This window comes from Amblyomma maculatum, chromosome 5 (genome assembly GCF_055883805.1).
Source record: "Amblyomma maculatum isolate TAMU_Amacu chromosome 5, ASM5588380v1, whole genome shotgun sequence".
Lineage (NCBI taxonomy): Eukaryota > Metazoa > Arthropoda > Arachnida > Ixodida > Ixodidae > Amblyomma > Amblyomma maculatum.
The window spans coordinates 18984021-18999326 of record NC_139348.1 but is presented as its reverse complement, the minus strand read 5'-3'; the positions used below and the strand labels follow the sequence as shown (position 1 = coordinate 18999326).

Sequence of the window (15306 nt, the reverse complement as noted above, 5' to 3'; positions counted from 1 at the left end):
GACGACGAAGACACCTTCTTGGGTCCTGCAGTTTCGCAAAACAGCAAAACTCAGGCTCTGATTTCATAGACTCAAGCCGATTACTCTCTTAAAGCAAGACCGCTTCCCTTCCTTAAGGCGTCATTTGTCGTCGTTGGCATCAAGCAATGACGTCCTCATAAAGAACAACTTCGCACCAAAGAGGACACCGCAGCTGCTTGTGGTGCTAACAGCCTCCGGCAGGAAATTCTGCACGAATGTCACAATGTAACAAGAACCGGGCATCTCGGGTTTGCACACGTATTGCAGCGAATCCAGGAGATGTAATACTGGCCGCGGTTGCCTGCCGACGTTGCCCATTGCGTGGAAACATGAGATGAGTGTCAAAGACGCAGGACGCCCCTGATCAGACCTTCCAGGCTACTGAACCGCATTCCACCCTCGAATAGTCCATTTCAGCAAATTGGTATGGATCTCTTCGGCCCCTGCCCAACATCTTCTGCCATTAATAGGTGGATTATTGCGGTCACTGACTACCTTACCTAATTCGCAGCTGCAAGAGCCCTGCCTAATGGTAGCGCGGCAGGAGTGACCAAGCTTTTTGTTGAACGCATTCTACTGCTACACGGCACCCCGGAAGTGATCATCACGGATAGAACATCATTTACGGCAGAGCTCTCGCAGTCCATCATGCCCTGCAGTCCATCATGCCCTGCAGTCATAAAAACCACCGATGTACAACAGAGTACCATACCAAGACCAGCGGACTTACGGAGCGCCTTAACAAAACGATTGAGGACATGATTACTATGAACGTCGATGCCGAAAACAAGACGCCATCGTGCCGTGCTTGATATTTGCGTATAAAACGGCCGTCCAGGAGGCAACCAGAGCGACCCTGCTCCACCTGGCGAAGTCATTGCTTGTAGCGATGCTGCCGTACGTGACAGAAGACAAGCTCGACGTCGCCCCTATCTCCACCGTATTGAGGGAGCCCAATGACTCGTCCGGCTGCCAGCAAAGACCAGCAAAACACCGACGCCCGACGATACGACTTGCGACGAAGCGACGCCGAGCAGCGCATATAATAGCTTAACCATGAATAATCTCCGACGGCACGACCACAGTCCAGTGCCGCCAGGCGCTCCTTAAAAATCATGAATACTGAACGCCTGAAGCCTTTTAACGCGCGCTAGAGTCTCGTGATTTTATATTTTACATATTTTGTTTACCTATACGTGTTAAGTTTCTAAGCATCGAGTTACTTTCTTATAATGGGAGTTGGTGCTGCAAACCACAGGTCTTTATTTGTTCTTTCTCGAAAGCCACCGGCATGCTCATTTTTGTTCTATTCTTTATTATATTCTTTGTTTTTCATGCTCACTGTCGCGAGAAGCAGGCTTATCATTGTCTTTGGCGAACAATAAGCTCCGAGATATATATCGAAGTTTCCAGACACTGCCGTGTGTCCCTAAAGTGTTCCAGGTTATGCTAGTCATCGTTAGCGACTTTTTCTAGATGTTTCTTCGCCGCCTTTTTAATTAAGCATTGAAGGCTTCGACGGGCATTCGTAGATCGACCAGCGCTGAGCACGCTTGCTGCTATCGCCGCCGCCAATTGCTTAGTTCTTTTTCGAGCGCACGTCAGCCCAATAGGAGTTTGTTACAGTTAATTTCAGCCCTCCTCTTTTGTCGCCAACGGCCTTGTCGTCACCACATGACAGTACTGATGAGTGAATTGAAAGATGTCTTTCTTTCCTCGTGGATGTACACAACGCGTGTAAAAAGTTGGAGAATGTCGGGCCATACTGATCAAAACTGTGCACGCCCGTTCAACTATAACGCGCTGAAATATGCTCTAGGCTTCGTTTGCTCTCATGCAGTTTTCACAAAAGCTAAGTGACCATTCGCTACATATATAATTAACGACTTTATATTGCAGAGTTTTATTTTTGGTCAGCATGCAACCAGCATCTGCTTGTCTGCTTGTCTGATGTTTATTGGATATCGCCTCAATACACCGGCACGACTGGGCAGTCCAACGGCACTTTATGGGATATGCTCGCCATGTGCGCTGATAGCGCCCATTCATACTCAGAGCTCTTTAATACTACCATTTGTGAAACTTACTAAAAGGCTATGTAAGCAAATGATGGTTTTGATTGGTCAAAATTACCGCGTATACGAATAGTGGTGGCGCCCACGGCCACTAATGGAAACTACGTTTCAGTTACGAACTTTCACATTGCTGAATAATAACAACAACCATAATTAAAATAGTTGAATACTTGCAGTAGCAATAATTCTTAAATGTATGATGGAAACGAAGAAAGAAAAAAGTGATTGTCAAAAGGCAATGACGGCTATAGCAGAAAGCTTCTCTTGAGCGCTTCTAGATCACATGGCAATTCATAGGCATCTGAAAATTGCATACAGAAACTACTGAAATTTTGAAGCGGAGTTTACCAACTGGAATGATCCAACCGCTTTGTTCATACTGACATGAAGTACTTTCTTTCTTCATTTTCCCCTTAAATTGCCTCTAATACAGTACAGATGGACTCCTCCGAGATTATTGTCGAGTGTTGGGAAGTGTACCGGTGCTCCAAAAGTAATACGGAGCACGCAAGCTGTGGCCGAACTGGGAAAGCCTGCATGCCAGTGCGCTCTATCAGCAGATGTGCGGCTGTCACAGAATAAGCGGCATCCATTATTTGGCCATGTTGCATTTATACAGACGCTGAATTGTTCTGTAAACCCCATATATTGACGGGACCTGGATATGTGACCGTCGGCCGGGCGCGCAAGAACACATACGTGTACGTTGCCTCGGAAAAGTATAGCTTTACCTGTGTTAGCACCAACTCTTTCCATGCTCGAGCAGAAGAGTACATGCTGCCTGTGTCGTACGCTCCCCACTCAAAGCACCCCTACTACGTCCGAAGTATAGAGCTTCCTTTGTATATCCGCATATTCTTTTTTCCCTGGCAATGTGACCCCCAGAAGAACCGAAGTTGGGAGCGTACGTGACTTGTTTTTGTTGTACGTTATGTTTTTCAAACCTAAGATGGCGTCCATTCAGTGCTAAAGTGTGGTGTGCCTACGTGCGCCTTCCTCTGTGAGTGAACTAGTTTGTGCGCTCTAAGTGTGTGTTTTGTTTCGGACTCCGACCCTGCGCACAAGGCATCGTCGACAAGGATTTAAAAAGGAGCCGCCGAGGCCCCAAAGCCCGTCCGCCCAGTTCGCTCCCGGAGAGGGATACCCGAGCTGCCGCGAACACCCGGGGGGTACCCGAGCGCTGCCGCCGCCGACACCGCATTCTCAGACCGCAAGCTGCACCGGAAGGACCATCGCCTCCGAGTGCCGCCCGTTTGCGTCGTCCCTGTGATGGACTGCCGCCACGTTTCCCGGTCAATTGTATCTGCGTAACTGCTCTCAGCTTTCTTTCCCTTGCCGTTACTTGAATTGTTACTTCCATCCCGGAAACGCATGACCCTGTATACGTAATTCGAAGTATTTAATTAGATTGTTTCTTCACTCATGTCGCTGCCTTTTAGAATGTCAATTGCTGCCCTCTAAATGTTTTGTGTATTCCTCGTTTTGAGCCTATGAACATCTTCTTATTGTTGTTTCAAGTGAGCGCGTCTTCGTCTCATTCTCCATGTTTACTTACCGGCTACGCCAGGCATCGAATGGCATCGAACGGCCCCCTTCCTTTTGTCCTGTCTCGGTGATGACCTCCGGTGATTACCGAGCGTGTGACAGTCATCATCACCGGTTAGAGCTGAATATCTATTTTCTAGCGAGACCCTAAACTTCTCTGCCCTTCCCCTCACCGATAATTCGTTGATGGACTTCATTTTAACAGATCTATTTTGTTCCCTCTTAGATTTATACTAATTCGAGAGCCTGTATTATTCTGAGGTCACAGCATCGCACTTTCCCTATTACCTCTACATCCTGCATAATAGCGGGGTTAGGACAGATGATGAAATAATTTCTTCTTTTACTTTTCCCGTTACGATGTTTCCATGTCCACTTTCGGTTCTTCCGTTTGCTGAAGAAGGTTTTCACTATTGGTAAGCTTGCGCTCTACAAGCTCAACTAGTAACTCCCCCTGCTATTCCTAAAACCAATGCCATAGTCAGCCACTGCCTGGTCTCCTGCTTTCTTTTTCCCTACCATGGCATTAAAGTCGCCCATTAGTATAGTCTGTTTTTCCTTTCCTCATTGCCAATTCAACATCTTCGTAGAAGCTTTCAACTACCTGGTCATTTTGACTGCATGTAGGTGCGTAGGCCTGTACAACCTTCAGCTTATACCGGTTATTAAGCTTAACTACGAAGCCTGGTACCCTCTCATTAATGCTATAGAATTATACTCTATTAACTGCTATATTAACAGCGCTCAAAACGCCCAATGTCGCGGAGGAGCCGAAAGGAAACAGTTACGCGGATCAACAAGCAGAGGACTCGTCGCTCGAGCCTTCTGTTTCCCAAATTGGCAAGATAGAATCCCGACGGGAAGATGGGCTAATATACAGAAGCTACACAAAGAAAACTGGGCAGGTGCTGCGTCAGCGGATTGTCCCAAAATGTTACCGCGAGGCGGTATCGAAAACCGCACACAACGAAATAATGGCCGCGCATTTTGGCGCGCAAAAGACCAAACGAAGGATGTTCGATCCTGGAGACAAGGTCCTGATTTTGCTGCCTACCGATAACAACAAGCTACTACTTCAGTGAAAGGGGCCCTTCGAGATCAAGGAAAAGAAAGGTAAAGCAGACTGCGTAATCGAGACAGCAGGAGGGAGAAACATTTTTCACGCCAACCTGATTAAAAGCTACGAGGAGCGAGAAAGCTAGCCACGCGGACTGCGGCATCACTCAATCGGGCAGCGATGGGGCTATTCCTATTCCGGCTTGTCAGAAGACAGAGGGCAAACAAGACGGGAAGCTTTCTGATAGCTTGATGATTGTGGATGAACGACAGCAGCTTCGAAGTGTAATTTCAGAACACGCTCGCATTTTCTCCGACTTTTCGGGAAAAACGGACTGGGCTGAATGTCGGTTAGTGCTCACCACCAGCACTCCGGTGCACGTAAGGTAATATCCCCTTCCATTCGAGACGAGACAAGGTGTCGAAAGAGAGGTGCAGCAGATCGAGAAACAGGGAATAATATAGAAATCGCAGTCCCCTTGTAGTTCTTCAGTCATTTTGGTGGAGAAACCGGACGGCACGAACCGGCTTTGCACGATTTCCAGCGCCTGAACGACGTCTTGGTCACCGATTTGGAACCCATGCCCAGAGCTGACGCGGTCTTCGTACAGCCGGAGAGATGAAATACATCTCCAAGGTGGACATCATCAAAAGATATTGCCGAATTCCGTTGACCGAAGAATCCAAGCCCAAGACTGCACTTTCAAAAACTGCGGGACTCTTCCAATTTTGTTTTATGCCGTTTGGCGTAAAGACAGCCCACACAATATTTTCCAAGTTGATGCAAAGAGTTGTGGAAGGAATTCCAGGCGTGCAACACTTATATGACGATGTCCTGGTTGCCAGTACTACTTGGGAAGAGCATCTCTCTTCGCTACGACAACTTTTTTCAAGGATCCAAGCAGCCGGTCTGGCAGTGCGATCAAGCAAATGCGAGTTCGGGATGGAGAACGTCGAGTTCCTCGGGAATTGCATCGGTTGTGGTGAACTGGCGCCACTTCGGAAAACGCTGGAGAATATTCAGGCGACACCAACCCCTCGACCAAAGCGTCAGGTACGAGCATTTCTCGGTTTGAGTTGATATTACCGTGACTTTATTCTAGACTATGCTCGAATAAGCGAACCCCTCACCCAGCTACGACGAAGGGTGAGAGTAAAACCTTAAAGTGGACTCCGGTCCACCAGGAAGCCTTTGAAGGACTCAAGCGCCGAGTTTCGACCACTCCCATACTGCGACTCTCAGACTTTTCCAAGCAGTTCGTGCTGCGCACAGACGCCTCTGACACCAGCCTCGGCGCAGTGCTAATGCAGGAGCATGGCGGGACGCTTCACCCAGTGGCTTACGCTAGTAGAAGGTTGCTCCTCAGGGAAGCAGCATACAGCACAATCGAGAGAGAGTGCTTGGCATCGGTTTGGGGGGTTCACAAGTTTTTCCCCTACCTGTACGGGGTGCCGTTCCTTGTTCAAACAGACCACCAACCGTTGCGCTACATGCAACGAGCCAAGCAACTAAACAGCAGGGTCGTGCGCTGGAGCTTGCTGCTCCAAAAGTATTAGTTCAGAATCGAGCATATAAAGGGCAGGGAAAGCGTGGGAGCCAATTATCTTAGCCAGTTATAGATTGTTTCGCATGATATCCACTGTATTGACACTCAATGCTGTATCATACGTGTAAATTGACTTATGTGCCAGATTTATATACCGGTTATATTTGCCCGGCAAGCTTACTTGTGTATAGTATAGGCCCGTGTGCCGCCTTCTGTGTGTCTAGAATATTATGCGATAATATTCCGAAAGGGGAGGCCGTGTCACATTATAGACGGCATCCATTACTTGCCCATGTTGCATTTATACACACTTTGAATTGTTCTGTAAACCCCTATGTTTACGGGACCTGTATATGTGACCATCGGTCGGGCGCGCAAGAACGCGTACGTGCACGTTGCCTCGGAACGGTATAGCTTTCCCTGTGTTAGCTACAACCCTCTCCATGCTCGAGCAGAAGAGTACATGCTGCCTGTGTCGAACGTTCCCACCTCAGTCACCTCTACTACGTCCAAAGTATAGAGCTTCCTTCGTATATCCGTATATTCTTTTCCCTGGCAATGGGACCCCCAGAATAACCGAAGTCCGGGCTTACGTGACTGTTGTGTTTGTTGTGCGTTATTTTCTTGAAACCTAAGATGGCGGCCATGCAGTTCTAAGATGTGGTGTGTCTACGTGAGCCTTCCTCTGTGAGTAATCTAATTTGTGCGCTCTAAGTGTGGGATTTGTTTCGGCCTCCGACCCTGCGCACAAGGCATCATCCACAACGGCTTAAAGAGGAGCCGCCGAGGCCCCAAAGTCCGTCCACCCTGTTCGCTCCCGAAGAAGGAAACCCGAGCTGCCGCATACTCCCGGGGGGTACCCGAGCGCCGCCACCGGCATCGCATCCACAGACCGCAAGCTGCACCGGAAGGATCGTCGCCTTCGAGTGCCGCCCGTTTGCGTCGTCCCTGTGATGGACTGCCGCCGCGTTTCCCAGTCAATTGTATCTGCGTAACTGCTCTGAGCTTTCTTTCCCTTGCTGTTACTTGAATTGTTACTTCCATCCCGGAAAAGCATGACCCTGTATACGTAATTCGAAGTATTTAATTAGATTGTTTCTTCACTCATGTCGTTGCCTTTTAGAATGTCAATTGCTGCCCTCTAAATGTTTTGTGTATTCCTCGCTCTGAGCCTATAAACATCTTCTTGCGTCTTCGTCTCATTCTCCACGTTTGCTTACTGGCTACGCCGGACATCGAACGGCCCCCCCCCTTTTGTCATGTGTCGGTGATGACCTCCGGTGATTACCGAGCTTGTGACAGGGGCAAAGAGCGGGGGTGCGCCGGCATATCCGGTTGATCAATCTCGATAACTTGATGCTCGCGGTATCGCCTCCGCGAGCAAAGCTGCGTGCTACCAACAGGGCTCGCCAGGGGCACTTGCAATACATCATGCAAGGGTTTGCTGTGTGTCCGAGCCGTTTAGACAGTTGGCATTCGGCAGCTTGCACTTTTGCGTTTTCAGGAATGCCCTCATTTTACACTTGCTTGACTGGCGTGGTTCGCTCTTTGCATCGCAGTGAGTTTGCGACGATGAAAACAGATCAAACACCACGAAGTATGCATGTTAAGGGAGGAGTACACAGCGGTGAGTGCTAGTTAACTGTCAGACGCACTTACCACTAGAACGAACCCAGCTTAGCCTAAGTGTCGTCTTCTTCGCAACACCACACCACCACGTCGTCGTCATCTCAATACTGCGCATCGTAACAATATGTACGCTATGAGTGCTCACATGGTAGTTCTTTTTCGTGCGGACGGATACATCGCCCCAGATGCGCTGATCCGAACACTGATCGTCTTCCTCTGATAGTCTACCCTCTCCGAGTCCGTCGTGAAGTTTGCTCTCTTTTCACATGCGATGATTTCACGTGCCTAATATGGACTGGTAGCCATAGCCTGTGTTTGTATACTCTACATAGCGCGCAGGCAACTACGAAACCTAAGAACGCATCCGGCGCGTTGTATCCGTCCGCACGAAAAAGAACTACCATGTGAGCATCATCTTGTTTCCATTATTCAGCGGCATGTTATACGGAAAGAAGTTGACCAGATGCTGGCGCAAAACATTATTAAGCCTTGCTGCAGTCCCTAGGTATCCCCTGTCGTATTGATCGAAAACAAAGACCAAAGTTGGAGATTTTGGTCAACTACCGCCACCTTAATCGAATAACAAAGAAAGCTGTTTACCTTCTCCCACGAATTGACGACGCGCTTGACTGCTTGCTTGGTGCCAGCTATTTTTCTTCCATCGACATGCGTTCAGGCTACTGGCCAATTGCTGTCGACGATTGGGATCGCGAGAGAGCCGAATTTGTGCCTGTAAGGACTCTGTAAGGCTCCTGCAACATTAGAGCCCATGATGGACTTGCTCCTCAGTGGCTTCAAATGGGCAACACGTTTACGCTACTTAAATGACATCATCGATTTCTCTTCCACGTTCGCAACCCACCTTGAGCGACTTTCTACGATCCTGGCCGTTTTTCACCGCACCAGTCTTCAAGCAAACGCCAAAAAATGCAGCTTCGGCCGGCGCCAAATCAATGTCCTGAGACATTTAGTGGATGCAAATGGTGTGCAGCCCGGCCTTGACAAAGTTCGAGACGTGCGCAAGCTCCCTACCCCGCGAATCTCAAGTGACGTGCGTAGTTTCCTGGCCTTTGCACTTACTTCCGCCAATTCATTCAAAACTTCGCAGACATCGCTCGTTCGCTTACCTCTCTTCTGCAAAAAAAAACGTACATTCCTCATAGGGCTGAGACCAAGCCTATGCCTTCACGATGCTTATTTTTGCTTTCACCACCCCACCTGTTCTGGCGCACTTCGATCGTTCTGCACCTACCGAACGGCGCACCGTTGCTAGCGGCCATGGTATTGCTGCTATCCGTGCCCAGTCCCAGCATGGTTCTTCCCGCGTCATTCCTTATGCAAGCCGCCTGCTTTCATCCTCTGAGCGCAATTATTCAATTACTCAGCGGGAATGTCTTGCACTTGTTTGGGCGCTGACCAACTTCCTCCCTTGTTTGTTTGAGCGGTCCTTCCGTGTAGTGACAGACCATCATGCTTTGTGTTGGCTGTCCTCATTTAGGGACCCCACTGGCCGCATAGGTCTCTGGGCTTTGCGAACTCAAGAGTACGAATTTACAGTGGTATACAAGTCCGGCCACTTCCACCAATACGCTGTCTGCTTGTCCCGCCATCCCGTAGATCCTCCCGATTTGTCCGACCATACTGCGGACGACTACATTTTGTACATCTCGGACTTTATCAATATCGGCTCAAACAGCGTCGTTATCCTGCCGTGCAACAAATCATAGACCAGCAGAGCAGCAACCCCGATCCTTCCGCCAGCATGTTCGTGCTCCATACAAGGCATTATACGGACGTAATATGCGTCCAGTTGGCGCGGACCTTTTACTGGTCGTTCCGGCTCATCTGCTCTCTACTGTCCTCGCCCATCCTCACGACGCCCCTACAGCAGGACACTTGGGGGTATCACGCACGTACGACCGTGTGCGACGCCAGTTTTTCTGGCCTGGTCTCTACCCCTCTGTCCGTCGCTACGTCGCCACTCGTAAGCTATGTCAGTGCCGTAAGACACCCTCGCTTCAACATAGTGGGCCCCTGCAATGAATCTCAGTGCCGACTGAGTAGTTTTTTCGTGTGAGCCTCGAACTTCTTGGGCCTTTTCCGACGTCGACTTCTGCAAAAAAATGGTTTGCTGTAGCGACTGATTATACCACTCGATATGCTGTAACCAGGGCTATCCCCACCAGCTGCGCCTCTGACGTTGCCGACTTTCTTCTGCATGATGTAATCTTGATTTATGGCGCTCCACATCAACTGCTCACAGATCGTGACCGCTGTTTCCTTTCTGAAGTGGTTCATGACTTTCTCCGCTCATGCGCTACTCGTCATCAATTCACCACGGCTTACGATCCGCAAGCCAACAGTCTTACTGAACGCCTTTATCGCATCCTGACCGACATGCTATGTATGTGTCCGATCACTATCGTGACCGTCTTCTTACCTTTCGTCACAATCGCCTATACCTCCTCATACCAATATACCACCGGATACTCTCCCTTTTATCTACTTTTCGGCCGTGACCCTTTACTCCCCTTCGACACCTTGCTGCCTCTTGACTTTTTCTGTAGTTACGCTTCGGATACCATCGCCCGCACTGATGCCACCCGCCACAGTGCTCGAGACCGGCTTGGCGCACCTCAGCGCTCTCAAAACCATCGTTATAACCTTCATCACCAAGACGTTCACTACACTCCTCATTCCCTCGTACTTCTTCGGCTTCCGGTCCGCCGTGTGGAGACGTGCGAGACACTTCTGCCTCGTTACGTGAGCCCTTACTACGTCCTGCGGCAAGTCACCGATGTGACGTATGAGATCGCTCCTCCAAAGCCCAAGTACCCTTTCACATCCCCTCATCCAGAACTCGTGCGTGTCACTATTCTGAAACCGTGCCATTCAAGATCTCCTGCATAGGGAGGACTGGGACGGTGCTCAGCGCGGGAATATTGTTATGGAGCGCCGTATTGAGATGACGACGACGCGCTGGTGTGGTGTTGCGAAAACGACGACGCTCAGGCTAAGCTGGGTTCATTCCTGTAGTGCGTGTATAGAAGAAGCAAGGCGGACACCAGGACGCATCTACACTGCATTTAATCCCGGCTGTCCTTATGTTTGTCAATCTGCCAACGTGGCGCTCAGTCACTTGCTCATGCACGCGCGCTCCCAAACCTCATCTTCGTCCTCTTCGGTCTGTTTGCAGATTCCGTCGGGAATCTGCAACACGCTCCGCGCCCTGAGGTTAGACGGCTCAATGCTGGAACAGTGTCACATCACTGGGCTCTGATGACCACGATGATGAAGTCAATGATGACATGATATACAGCACAAAGACCGGCTTCCAGCTTCCACAACAGAACACCAACTGTGCAGAAAAGATGGATCCGTAGGGCGCTACAGCGCAGGTCGAAAGTCTAGACGCATATCTATGATGTCAACGCTGACAAAACTCATACACACACTCTAGTACAACACAGCACAACACTTTGACTCAATGTTGAGGGTTTCCACCATGTTCATTTCTGCGCACTGGCATAGCTTTCTTTCTGGGCCTGTGAAACCCTTGTCGCCACTTTATCAGGCTGTTCGATGGTTTGTTGCCTTTCTTCCCCTTTCTTGCGCACTGCACAACTGCTTGTGGCATTGCCCTACCTCGCTCTTTCGTTTCTGCAATAACACTGGAGGCAGGAGTTTCGTTTGCCACCTCGGCCTCTTTAGCCAGCTATAAAAAAGTCTGCGTGTCTGCTAGAATCCCTGTCGAAGCGTCTTTCTTCCGCACGTTATTTCTATAAGTTGCACTTCTCAGTTCTTTAAAGGCGACTCTCTGGGGTTGGCTTTCTTTCTCTTGCACTGAGTCACCATTTACAGGATCAAGATGTTGCGCTCTCTCAGTCTTCTTCCAGTGGTGGTCCGAAACCAATCTTGTTTGTACACTGGACAGAAGCGTCTGGCCGCCGTTTAATGCGTGCAACTGGCTCAATACTTTCTTCGCTGTCGGATAGCTCCGTCTGGGTAGGTTCGTGATTGCAATACGTCTGCCGTAAAGGTGTTCCCACCGCACGGTAGCCGCTCCTGTGTGAATGCTGACATCGCACTAGGACCACTTAAAATCACTCTTATCAATGAATTTCTGTGATGCCTCGTTGTACTGTGCTTCCTCCGTAGGTGCCTTAAAGGTTGACGCGAATAAATGGAAATCAGGCATCGACGTGAAAAGGGTGGCACTTAAGACTTGCCTTTCTTTACAACAGACGATCCTGCGTCGAGCGCAGGCGGGATCGCTCGCGCATCCCGTATTGATGAACCGCATGCACCCTGCGGAACACGATATGCTCTGTCCTTTTTTCAAAAAGAAAAAGGCACCCTGCCGCACGTTTTGGCAGATTGCAAAGAAAAACCCTCCTCCCCTTCCCATCAATACCCCCAATCCCCAACCCCTTGAGCGATGGCAAACCTTGTTATCCAGCCCAGCCCTATCCATCCAGCTCGCCCTGACGGAGAGCGGCCAGGAGCTGGGAACATATGGGTCCCGCAACTAAGGAACCACCCCATCTGGTGCAAGCATGCACCACCGAATTATTTTGGGCACAATAAATGTTGATTCCTCCTCCTCTTTAGACACAATGGCAGAATCGGTGGTTAAGTCGAAAGGTGGTTCTGTGAAAATTTCCGGTCTAGCTGCGTTCGTAAGGCGATGCTGCTGCTGCAGGGAGCTCATCTGCTGGCTTTGTAAAATGACGGCTGTCGACCACGAGAGTAGGCACCTGAAGGCCCTCGATGTATCGGCTGAGGAGCATCATCGTTCGTCTGGCAATATCATCGTACTCCTGTACAGCTGAGATGTCTTCTGCACAATAGTCAACTTAAAAGCATGCATTTTCTCATTCAGAATGCGCAGACCATTGTTGGAGCTTTTAGTCTGGCGTGAATAAGCTTTAGGTCACTTATCGTCCGCTCGTTCGATTTGAGTAGCTTACTTGCTTCATGGCACAGCCGGGTCTGAAATTCTCGCTGAATGACGCGCTTCCTTTTTATGCGTTCCATGATGTCTCGTTGAGGCCCATTTCTTCCCTCTTCCTGGAGGGTCGTTGTCGTTCCTCCTTTAACCTCCAGGAATGATCGATGGAGGAGCTCGCATTACCCTCTCGGGTTTCGGCACCAAAATTATAGAAGAAGCAGGGCGGACACCTCTACACTGCGTTTAATCCCCGCTGTCCTTACGTTTCTCAATCTATCGACATGGCGCTCAGTCACTAGCTCACGCGCGCTCCCAAACCTCGTCTTCGTCTTTTTCGGTCTGTTTGCAGATTCCGTCACGAATCTGCAACAGTGTGTGTCTGACATTTAAGTAGCGTTTACCGCTGTGTACGTTTCCTTTAACGATATATTTCTTAGCAGCTCAAAGTGACCAAAAAACGTTTGGTGTCATCGTCAAGCTGTCAAGCCCTAAACATGAAAATTTATACTTCTAGCGCCTGTAGAGGAGCAATGTTAAGCCCCATTGGACTGTGAGATTCCTCTTTCAGACGTCGACTTTTGCAGTGCCGAAAATTCCTATTCATTTCATTGGCGCTTCTAGTGACCGAGCTCGACATCGTCACGTATCGGGTGAAACACGTTTCCCGTCGGCCTGCGAACCATCCGTCTCTACTCTAATCAGGCTATTCTGATATATAAATTTGTTTTCAATTGTCAGCATCTGCGTCATCGTCGTCATCCTTCGCGCCCAACGTCAATCAAAGGAGAAGAAAGAAACGACCTTTACTACGCTCAAAGGTGCTGATATGTGGCTGTATCAATATATTACCCTAGATGTAGCTTGAATATTACCAACCCTGCAGTATAGTCTTTCCACAACAATACTGAAATCCTAAGGTACATTGAAGCGCAAACAAAAGACGATCCACAAAGAAGAGGCAAACAAACACAAGGACAGGCACAACGCTTTATCACTCTGTAACCGAATAATAACAAGATATATTTATGGTAGTGTGGGCGCCCATGAATTCTTTCTCTATGACATTCAAAAGCACTGACGGGATGCTCGACGTATCTAGTTACATGTCGAGGGGTGTCAGCCACGCACCAGTGCTTCCACACGGGTACACATTGTAAATGTAGCTGTGGCCTCCAATATGCAACTTCCTATGTCAGCTTTAAATTCATCGCGACCTATACGGTAAGCCTTCAGTACCTCGGTGTACAACGATGATGACTGCTCCTATAACCACCACCAAATTGTTACTTTAATCTGAACAATCACTGTGTGCGCAGTGAAATATTTTTTTTATTTACTTCACTCGTTTCATTGCACTCGAACAGCTGACACAATTACGCGTTACCAAGTTGGCATGCGAGACAATGTGCTGGTCCAGGAAGTGCCTGGCGCTGGCATTTATATCGCGTTGTGGCTATGATGCTTAGGCCTTGAACCCTAAGAAGTCTGAGCACTTCTTTACCAAATAAAAAAAAATTAGTTTTAGGATGTCTCTTTTTAAATTGAGGACGCCCTTATCGACAGCTCAAAATATCTTAACCTGTTCGGCGCTTGCGTTTGCGAATGCTGACCGTTTCAATGTATAAGGTAACCTTTAAATTTCGGCTCCTATGAACTAGGCGGACTGTGAAATGCTAGTCTTATAAGCAGGTAATCGAAAACTGGCATTTGACACTAGCTCTTATACAATGTTACTATAGAACTATTCAGATGTTGACAAAATCAAGCCAGGTACCTTTATTTTAGTCACCATCAGTACACCTTACTATAGGGAACATAAGTTGCAAGGTAAGCTTGTGGCTCACCACGTTTTTTGTATGATTTCGAGGCAAGGACTTCAAAATAAGCTCTGCATTTTGTACACTGTAAATTATACTTCTTGACAACTACATAGCTTTTATTCATAAATAATACTCTTACCTCTCTCTTAGACGCTCGTCGCATATAGTAAATGGTAGCATTTCTGCCATCATAAGACTGACCCAATCTAGGATAGTTACTGATAGCATTCACTGCCGTTGTAACAGTGAAGCACAGGTCTTCTCGGTTCAGTTCCTTGGTCCACTTCTTAAATGAATCCACAATGCTCTCCTGCATATAAAAACACAGTTTGCAAGCAATGTTAAAACCTAAATTTTTCTTTTTTGTATATTTCAAAGCAAAACCAGAAAACTACAACATGCTCTACAAAAAAAATGTTTTACAATACTTCGTTGTACACGATTTCTTTAAAATGCTAGCCACAATTTAAACAATCCAATCGCTAATAATTGCATGGGTTTCCCAGATGATGTCGCCATGCAGAGTAGCTCAGGAGATGAATTACAATGTTGAGTAAATGCCCAGAGAAGCAAAGGAGAAAAGGACGCGTAAAAGTCAATAGGCAGGCGACTAATGTAATATCTAGCAACCTTAAAGTGGAAATGCAGTTTACAATAAATAG

The 15306-nt window shown here is 48.3% G+C and overlaps 1 long non-coding RNA gene across 1 annotated transcript in view; it reads right to left on the bottom strand.

Moving 5' to 3' along the window:
• LOC146187833 (uncharacterized) overlaps positions 1–15306 on the bottom strand; it is a 56547-nt gene that overhangs the window by 34048 nt on the left and 7193 nt on the right. Inside the window, exon 2 of the long non-coding RNA XR_014707155.1 lies at positions 14784–14954. This is a non-coding gene — a long non-coding RNA (uncharacterized LOC146187833). The remainder of the gene's footprint in view (positions 1–14783; positions 14955–15306) is intronic.